The following is a 9,775-nucleotide window of genomic DNA, read 5'->3' as shown; positions in this document are numbered from 1 at the left end:
CTCAAAGTTTTAATTTCTTTGGACTCTCTTCTTAATTCCAAAAACTTGTTTGGGTGTGTATTTCATTGGCTTTTTAAGACTTGAAAGACCAGGTTAGGGACAAATCATCATGGAGAAAAATCTAAGAAACCACACCAACTTTCTCCATTTCAGAAATGCTCCTCCGCTTGCTTCAGGCCCACAGGGGAACATGTAGCCATGTGGCCTTCTTAAGTTTTTATGTCTTCTTTGTACACCTTCCCGAGTTGCTGTGTATATAAGGCAGATGGTTGGCTTCTAAATATGATATAAATAAAAATAAAAAATGAGATGGGGATAACTTTCAGGAGTTAGCATATTTTTAATAGAATTCAAGTGAATTATTAAAAAAACAAAAATTTAGACCTGATAGAGAGAGACAAGGCCAAAAAATTAGATTGAAAGAAAGGATTAGCAGCTATAGCCAAACTAGCTCTTTTAAAAAAAATCACTTTGAAGAATGTTTCTTTGGGCTTGTCATGTAAATGGACTAAATATTTAAGAAAGAAAGGCATTATGAGTGCAGATGGATGAATGAGACTGGCTTTTAATTGATAGTCTAGGAAAAAAATACAGAAGCAGAAGTTCAAAGAAGAAGTTAAAAAAACGAACTGTCTTTGGTCAGGCAATGGCTGGGAAAACCAGCTTGACTAGTGTGTAATTTAACTGGCAAAAGCAGGCTTTCTGTAATAAAGCCCACTGAAGTGTTTATTAAACTACTGTTAATTTTTAATGGTGTTATCAGCTGAGCTGGCAGCAGAGAAAATATAACAGGTCATTTGTATATAGAATTTTCAAAAGAACTGCTTTGTTCATAGGATTATGAATATAATCATAATCATAGGAGTAAGTTTAATGAAAAGAAGGACTAGGGAAAGACTAGGGGAGACATGATAGCAGTGTTCCAATATCTCAGGGGTTGCCACAAAGAAGAGGAAGTCAAACTGTTCTCCAAAGCACCTGAGGGTAGGACAAGAAGCAATGGGTGGAAACTAATCAAGGAGAGAAGCAACTTAGAACGGAGAAATTTCCTGACAGAACAATTAATCAGTGGAACAGCTTGCCTCCAGAAGTTGTGAATGCCCCAACACTGGAAGTCTTTAAGAAGATGTTGGATAGCCATTTGTCTGAAATGGTATAGGGTTTCCTGCCTAGGCAGAGGGTTGGACTAGAAGACCTCCAAGTTCCCTTCCAACTCTGCTATTGTATTATTGTATTATTAATTGCTTTTGATTACTTTCTCAAGTATAAAACCAAAGGTTGTTAATGTAAAAATAAATCAATTCTTTTAAGGCTTACTTTATAATCGCTCTAGCCTACCTAGAGTAACTAACTTAACAATACATATCCACTAAAAACTCTACATACATTAAACTTACGGACTGAATTCTGGATATAATTGTTATTAAGCAAACCACCTCCACTGAACTAAAAGTAAAATCCCCCCTAGAAAGAAAACAAAAGAAAAACACTCCTGAAAATAAAAGTTTTTCAAGTTGTTTTCAGTCAATTTACAGTTTCTCATACATCAACTCCTACCTGAATTAGGGCAGCATGCTTCCAGGGATTTGTTTTCAATAATGCTCATTAGAATGTGTTTTTGGCCACTGTTATACATAGAGAGGGGAAGAGGATAGGAATTTAATTTCAACCAATTCAATGTGAAGCCATTGGCACACCAATCAAAGCTGAGCAAAGCATCCCTAGCCAGAGATGGGCTGCTCCCAGTTTTACTACCGGTTTGCTTTGCGCGCGCTTTGCAGTTCAATGTAATTTGTTCTTCACGCATGCGCAGAACAATTTACAGTGAACTGTGCACGCTCGCACACTGCTAAACAACATGCCAGCAATGGCAGCAGCGACCAGGGAACTGGTTCAGGGGCATGGCCAGCCTGGGTTGCTGCTGATTCTGCGACCTAGGCCAAAAAACCACTACCAGTTTGGCCGAACCGGACCAAACCAGAAGCAACCCACCTCTGCCCTAGCTAAGGCCTCTCTGCCTGTTCTTCTAGCAGGAGCTGCAAGTCTAGAGGACACATCAAGTCATGAACCCACCCCTTCAGGGGAAGTACTTCCCCACCAAGACACCACTGGAGTAGGCAGAGAGCTTTGATGAACAAATCACATCTCTGTCTTATTGGGATTCCATTTTAGCTTGTTCTCTCCTATCAGACTTTCACAATCTCCAGCCATCTGATCAGGACTTCAGCAGTATCACCAGTCAGACCTAGAGTGGCATTGTATAGTTTTTAAAATCATTGGCAGGGTATAAAAGCCCAAACTGTTGGATGACTTTCCCTTCTGATTTCATGTATATATTAAACAACAGTGGTGAGAGCACCAATCCCTGTGGCACCCCAAACGGGAACAGCCACTGAGCCAAGCTCTTCCCCATCCCACACAGATAGAAGGAATAGCATCACTCCACAATAGTGCCTCAGCTGCCAGGCCCCATGGTGGTGCAGAAGGATACCACGATTAATAATATCAAAAGTGCTGAGAGGTTTAAAAGGACTAGTGCACTTATCCCATCTGGATACCAAAAGTCATCCAGTATCACATCAACTCCAGTGGTGGGATTATACTTTTTTTAACTACTGGTTCTGTGGGCATGGCATGGCTTGGAGGGGCATGGCTTGATGGACATGGCAGGAGAAGGATCCTGTAAAATCTCCATTCCCTCCCCACTCCAGGGGAAGGTTACTGCAAAATCCCCATTTCCTCCTGATCAGCTGGGACTCGGGAGGCAGAGAATAGACGGGGGCAGGGGCAGTCAGAGGTGGTATTTACCTGTTCTCCGAACTACTCAAAAATTCCGCTACTGGTTCTCCAGAACTGGTCAGAACCTGCTGAATACCATCTCTGATCAACTCCCCCTTCCTCAAGGTACCTGAAGGAGCCACACATGGCAGGGGCTAGAGAGTCATACTAGAGAACACTCCTCATAGATTATAGGTCAAAAAGAAAACCCCGGTAATAATTAAGGTGGTGATACAGTCAATACACTAGGCCCTGTCCATGTGGAGTCAAAATTGTGTAAAAGTCAGCAATATTGGCAATAATTGATCATATTGGTTGGCCTCATCCTCAGCAGAGAATTAGACATCCTAGGCTACTGAAAAGGTAGTGGTAGTTGTTGGTGGAGAAAGAGGAGGAATTAAGGTGATTGTTCTTAGTGCCAGAGTAGGCCTGAACATGGGCGTGTATGCATCTGTACTCAGAGAGATCTACTATTTGTTTTCAATTTAATACCTACATGTGAAATATTATAAAAGCTATTTGTAAACGTTTTCCTGCCATAAATAAAGAAACCTCTAAACAGGAAATGTTTCTTTGAGAAAAGGAAACACTAGAACAGAGACATACAACTAGAAACTTCAAGACTGTGTGCTATCCCAAAAGTTGATGCACCGAGATTCTGTTAATGTAATTGTATAATAAAGTGAAATTATCTCATCTGGTTGTGTTTCCTGTCCAGTCTACCTGGATGTCTGACATTTACCAAGAAGTCCTTAAAATTGTTTCCAGTTGTTCTACACTTGTTTAGTGACTGCCTTGTTTAATGATCGCATCTTTGATTAAGAAAATTAACTTTATGACCGATAAATTTCTTTTATGACATTTGCAGGTCTGTAAAGCAAAGAAAACCTGGAGTGAATTTGTAGTAGAGTCACGGTTTGACTTAACCGAGTTGTGGGGCCCAATTGTGTTTGCTAAACAGGAACTACCTGTATTTCCGATGAGGTTTAACCTCTACTGAAGTCAGTGTTCAATTTATTGTGCCTCTTTCTCTTGTTCACTCAAAATAATATTGGCTAGAAGCTACTCTCTTTGGGGGTAGGATAGGTAATTTCCATCCCAGTCTTGTTATAAACATGTCTCAAACCCAGTTGTGAACATCTATTATTTTTCTTGCAAGGACAACTATGTTCCAAGAGTGTGCTCATTTATTTGTATACACATAAACTGTACATCAGAATATTAAATATGCATTTAATGCTAATGCATACATCAACCTACACCTGCATCTAAACTGCATCTAAATCACAACTGTCCAGATGTCTCCCACAACTCTAAATCCATATTTTACAGGGCAATTATGTAGAATCTCCACACAAATAGTTTCTAATAGTAAGGATTTTCTACAATGCAAGTGTAGTATAAATAAAAGCAAGTACAGATAGATCTCGACTTATGACAATTGAGCCCAAAAATTCTGTTGCTAAGTGAGAAGTTGTTCAATGAGACATTTAAGTGGTGCAGTGGTTAGAGTGCAGTACTGCAGGCTATTTCTGCTGACTTACCACTGACTGCAATTTTTTAGTTCAAATCTCATCAGGCTCAGCCTTCCAAAGTACCGTATATACTCAAGTATAAGCCGAGTTTTTCAGCCCACTTTTTGGGCTGAAAAAAGCCGCCTCGGCTTATACTCGAGTCAGTGAAAAATTTGCCCGAAATGGAGGAGAAAAAGGGGCGGGGCCATGCTGCTGGGTGACGCTCGTGAGTGGCCCGGTGCCCCTTTTTCTCCTCCATTTCATGACCCAGTGGAAGTTCTCTGCGCGAGGTGAAACGGCCGGCAGCAGCCTCGCTCTCCTGCCGCGGCTTCCGTTTTAGTCACGCAGAAAACTTCCACTCGCTTTCCAGGCTTGTGCCGCCCGGCAGAAGCCCCGGGACCCAGTGGAAGTTCTCTGCGCGAGGTGAAACGGCCGGCAGCAGCCTCGCTCTCCTGCCGCGGCTTCCGTTTCAGTTGCGCAGAAAACTTCCACTCGCTTCCCAGGCTTGTGCCGCCCGGCAGAAGCCCCGGGACCCAGTGGAAGTTCTCTGCGCGAGGTGAAACGGCCGGCAGCAGCCTCGCTCTCCTGCCGCGGCTTCCGTTTCAGTCACGCAGAAAACTTCCACTCGCTTCCCAGGCTTGTGCCGCCCAGCAGAAGCCCTGGGACCCAGTGGAAGTTCTCTGCGTGAGGTGAAACGGCCGGCAGCAGCCTCGCTCTCCTGCCGCGGCTTCCGTTTCAGTCACGCAGAAAACTTCCACTCGCTTCCCAGGCTTGTGCCGCCTGGCAGAAACCCCGGGACCCAGTGGAAGTTCTCTGCGCGAGGTGAAACGGCCGGCAGCAGCCTCGCTCTCCTGCCGCGGCTTCCGTTTCAGTCACGCAGAAAACTTCCACTCGCTTCCCAGGCTTGTGCCGCCCGGCAGAAACCCCGGGACCCAGTGGAAGTTCTCTGCGCGAGGTGAAACGGCCGGCAGCAGCCTCGCTCTCCTGCGGCCAGCGTCCGTTTCAGTCGCTTCCCTTGTCCGTCTTGATTGCTGGAAGCAGTAACAAACGGCGTGTCCGCTCCGCAGCGCCCTGACAGCCACCCCAGCCGGCGGCTACCGGGCCTCGCTGGAGTCAATTGCAAAACCGCGTTCAGCGCTTTGAGGACCTGAGGCATCTTGGGAAATGCAGTTCCCTATCGGAAAGAATGGAGTAGCTGCGAATTTGTAACAACATAATATAACTTGGTGCTTCGCAGGTTACGAAAATCTCGTTTGATTTGCACACTGTTTTTTAAAAGTTAGATAAAGAAATTATGCTGTGAAAGCGACTAGAAAGCCCCCCCTCCCCTTCCTGTGTGCGAGAAAGGGAAGGAGAGGAAGGAAATCTGATGAAGCCCGACATAGAATTGATAGCAAAGTGGGTTCGTGATGCATGGGAAGAGATTCCGGAGGACATGGTGCAACGCGCCTTCAAGAAATGTGGCATTAGTAATGCTATGGATGGCAGTGAAGACAGCGCTTTGTATGAGTTTTGAAGGATTTTAACTCTTGTGTTTTAGCTTGGTTGCTGAATGAGCTAAGGTTTTTGTACTTTTAAAGTTATTGTTGATACCATATTGTTTTTATTGACCCTCTTTTCCACTTACAGAGCTAGTTTACTGTTTTTCTTTGAAATAAATATTCAAAAACATTATTGGTATCTATTTTTATTTTTGAAATTTACCGGTAGCTGCTGCATTTCCCACCCTAGGCTTATACTCGAGTCAATAACTTTTCCAGTTTTTTGTGGTAAAATTAGGTGCCTCGGCTTATATTCGGGTCGGCCTATACTCGAGTATATACGGTAGGTAAAATGAGGACGCACATTGTTGGGGGCAATAGGCTGACTCTGTAAACTGCTTAGAGAGGGCTGTAAAGCATTGTAAAGCGGTATTTAAGTCTAAGTGCTATTGCTATTTTGCCCCATTTTACAACTTTTCTTGCCACAGTTAAGTGAATAACTGCAATTGTTAATCTGGGTTGTTAAACAAATTTGGCTTTCCCATTGACTTTGCTTGTGAGGTCGCAAAAGATGATCACATGACCCTAGAACATTGCAAGATCATAAATATGAACCAATATGATCCAAGCATCTGAATTTTGGTCATGCGACTATGAGGATGCTGCAAGTGTCGTGTGAAAAATGATCTAAATCAATTTTTCAGTGCCGTAACTTTGGTCGCTAAATGAATTGTTGTACATTGAGGACTACCTGTACCCCACAACCTATTCTGAACCAGTCAGGTGACAGAGGGACAATGGAATCTCCTTCTGACTCTAGAACCGTGATGGCAAACCTATGGCATGCGTGCCGCAGGTGGTACAGAGCCATCTCTGTGGGCTTGCGAACTGTTGCCCAGGTCAGCTCCACTGGGCATTTTTGGGTTTCTGCTGGGAGACACGCATGCGTGGAGTTAGGGGTAATCGCACATGCATGTGGGGGGATGCAGTGCCCCCCCACACCCCATTTTTGGTCCTAGGAGGCTTTAGCACCAAAATGGTTTGCTAGCATCAAAATGGGGGTCACACGTGCATTCACAGGGGAAGCACAAGGGGGGATCATGTGCGCATTCATGAGGGCAGGGCCTGCAGGGGCATTGCATTATGGGTGTCAGTATACGCCTACGTATCACGTGCATGCTTTTGACACCCAAGGAAAAAAAGTTTCACCATCACTGCTCTAGGAAATGCGCCCCAGCTGATGATCTCTAATAGCCACAAGTCTTGAATTCACATACTGTAATCATGTTGCATGTAACACATTGTATTTAATAAGATAAATCTGTCTTGGATTTCAGAGAATATGTAGAAGAAATTAAAATACTTTTTTGTGAAGCACTGTTAATTCATTCATGTAGCATTATATTGCTACATTTCATTAACTTTGCGCAATGATACCCAGTTCTTTATAATTTAGAACAGTGGTAGTCAACCTGGTCCCTACTGCCCACTAGTGGGTCTTCTAGCTTTCATGGTGGGCGGTAGGGGTTTGCTGTAACTCTGCTGTATAAATTTTATAAAGTAAAGTTACTTCCCTACTTTATAAATCACCATTACTGTGGAACCGGTGGGCAGTTAGAAAATTTTACTACTAACAGAGATACAAAAGTGGGTGGTAGGTATAAAAAGGTTGACTGCCCCTGATTTAGAATGATTAGTAAAAATAAAACCCATCACATGATTAGTGACACATAGGGGAAAAAAAACTCCCCATGATTGTGAATCATGCAAAGATGTTCTTACCAATGCACTGTACCCTGAAAGAGAATTGCACAATCCCATGAATTTACGCATCATATGTTTAGATTGTTACTGCAAGGTCTGACCTCCTATTTTTGGTTGATATGCAACTATACTGCACTGGTGCAGCCAGTTGCCATTTTACAGATTTTGATGAAGGTCACAGAATTCACATATTGAAAATTTGGAACATTTTTTAATCTTTTCCATATAGACCCATTTTCTTATTTCAAGAATTACTAGTATCTAATGGTGAGAGAACAATGATCAAAAGAAGTCCCCCTATTCCCTTTAGTTGTTCCAATACACGTGCAGCATATTTTGATTTAATTGTAATATATTCTTATATAATAAAGACCCTAGAGTATATACATTAGTATTCTCTTAATGTTGCTCCAAAGCAGCTAAAACTAAATATGAATCTATCCATATAAATTATATAGACATAAAATCTTGAGTTGAGCTTGATTCTTGGGGAGAATTACATTATCATGTACTTCTTCTGATACCTTTGTTATTTAATCCCAAACTGATTTGCTACCGCCTTCCTTCAGGTTGTTTACTCAACTTATCTCGTTCACAATCCTACTGCAGTTTTTCCAGTACAGATGGTCCTCGGCTTACAACAGTTCATTTAGTAACTGTTCAAAGTTACATCATAACATAAAGGGATTTATGACCATTTTTCACACTTATGACTGTTGCACCATCATGTGATTTATACTGGTTCATATTTATGATGGTTGCAGTGTCCCTGGGTCATGTGATCCCCTTTTGCAACCTGACAAGGAAGTCAATGGGGAAGCCAGATTCATTTAACAACCATGTTACTAATTTAACAACTGCAGTGATTCACTTAACAAATGAGGCAAACCTCACTTAACAAATTTCTCTTAGCAACATTAATTCTGAGCTCAATTGTGGTCGCAAGTCAAGAACTACCTGTAGGCTCCATCCAGTTAAGTTTGGCTAAGTGCTGCCACCTATCTGGGCCCTTTTGAATCCATCCACTTTGAAGATCTATTTTTTTCTTCTGGCTACCTTGAACAGGTTAAGCTATCATACCTTTTTGTACCAAGACAGCAACAAAAAACAAATTCACCAAGTAGTCTTCACCCACAAAAGAATATATGTATTATTTTGAATATGAAACACAAGCTTTGCTCACAAAACATTTTGTATATCCTTCTACTAATAACTCAGCTTTGTAGTAGAAAATGAAGTTTTAAAATGCTTTAAAACTACACCTATATCTCTTTCCTTGGGCTGTTTTTGCTTCTTCAAATTCCTAACTGTTCATAAAAGCATTCATTTTGACTTCTTGGATAAGGCGCATAGCAAGATTGCTTTAAAAAGCAATGCAACATATATAAAAGTAAAGTATTTTTGTATGTGCATTGTTCGTATTTTTTTGCATTGTTGCTATGACCCTTATCCAAGTCAGTGTTAATGTAATTACAGTAGATCAACCTGTAAGAAGCTAAACTTTTATAAGGTAGCCAGCAAAGAAGTTTTCATCTTGCAATCTGTTTGCCAGCTTTTCCTTCACATCTAATTTTAAAGTTTATTTTGGTTCTCAAAAACATGCATAAACCCTTCAGTTTATTATGTGTACAGTTGCAATGATTTATGACCATGTCTGACTACCATATACTCAAATACAGCTACAATTTTCTGTTTCTAAAGGCGGAAAAGAAAAGTTGACCTACGTTTAAAGCATTTTTATATTATTTGCATATAGAGATATATTGCTGGAATGTGATAATGAAAATGTTTAAGAAACAAAATAGTTAGCTTTTCTTTTTTTGAAATAGAGGTCTTTGTGTGAATGTACTGTTTCCATAACTATTTTGTATCTTCTAATTACTTTATAGAGAAATAATAGAACTTGCAAATAGTATTCCTTTAACAATCATCACCCTCTTCCTCATAATAACTATTGCATTTCAAAGAGTAGTTTGAAAGAGACATGACCTAATAGAGTTTTCCTGTGAAAGAGGAAGGATGTATCTGAGAGTGAAAATTCCTGTAATACAAGAGGCGAACTCTTGCCTTCTCCGTATGGCTGAACTACTATTCTAGCATTCGTCATCATTGAAAATGCTGGGGAGCCTACATTCTTACATGCAATATTCCAGAATAGTTTTTCAGAAAATCTGAAGAAAATTCACTAAACACAGCTCTACAACTGATGGAAACTTTCAGTCATGGAGCCTTCATTCT

At 41.3% G+C, this 9,775-nt stretch overlaps 1 long non-coding RNA gene across 1 annotated transcript; it reads right to left on the bottom strand.

The window, feature by feature from the left end:
- On the bottom strand, nt 1–1,857 carry LOC116504360. The gene is made up of 2 exons (XR_004254800.1): nt 1,558–1,857; nt 1–276 (listed from the first exon to the last, which is right to left on the bottom strand). It is a non-coding gene; the product is annotated as an uncharacterized LOC116504360 (long non-coding RNA).
- Between the last annotated feature and the right edge of the window lie 7,918 nt (nt 1,858–9,775).

This window comes from Thamnophis elegans, chromosome 2 (genome assembly GCF_009769535.1).
Source record: "Thamnophis elegans isolate rThaEle1 chromosome 2, rThaEle1.pri, whole genome shotgun sequence".
Lineage (NCBI taxonomy): Eukaryota > Metazoa > Chordata > Lepidosauria > Squamata > Colubridae > Thamnophis > Thamnophis elegans.
Note: the sequence above shows the minus strand (reverse complement) of the source record. Positions and strands in the feature narration are given on the sequence as shown.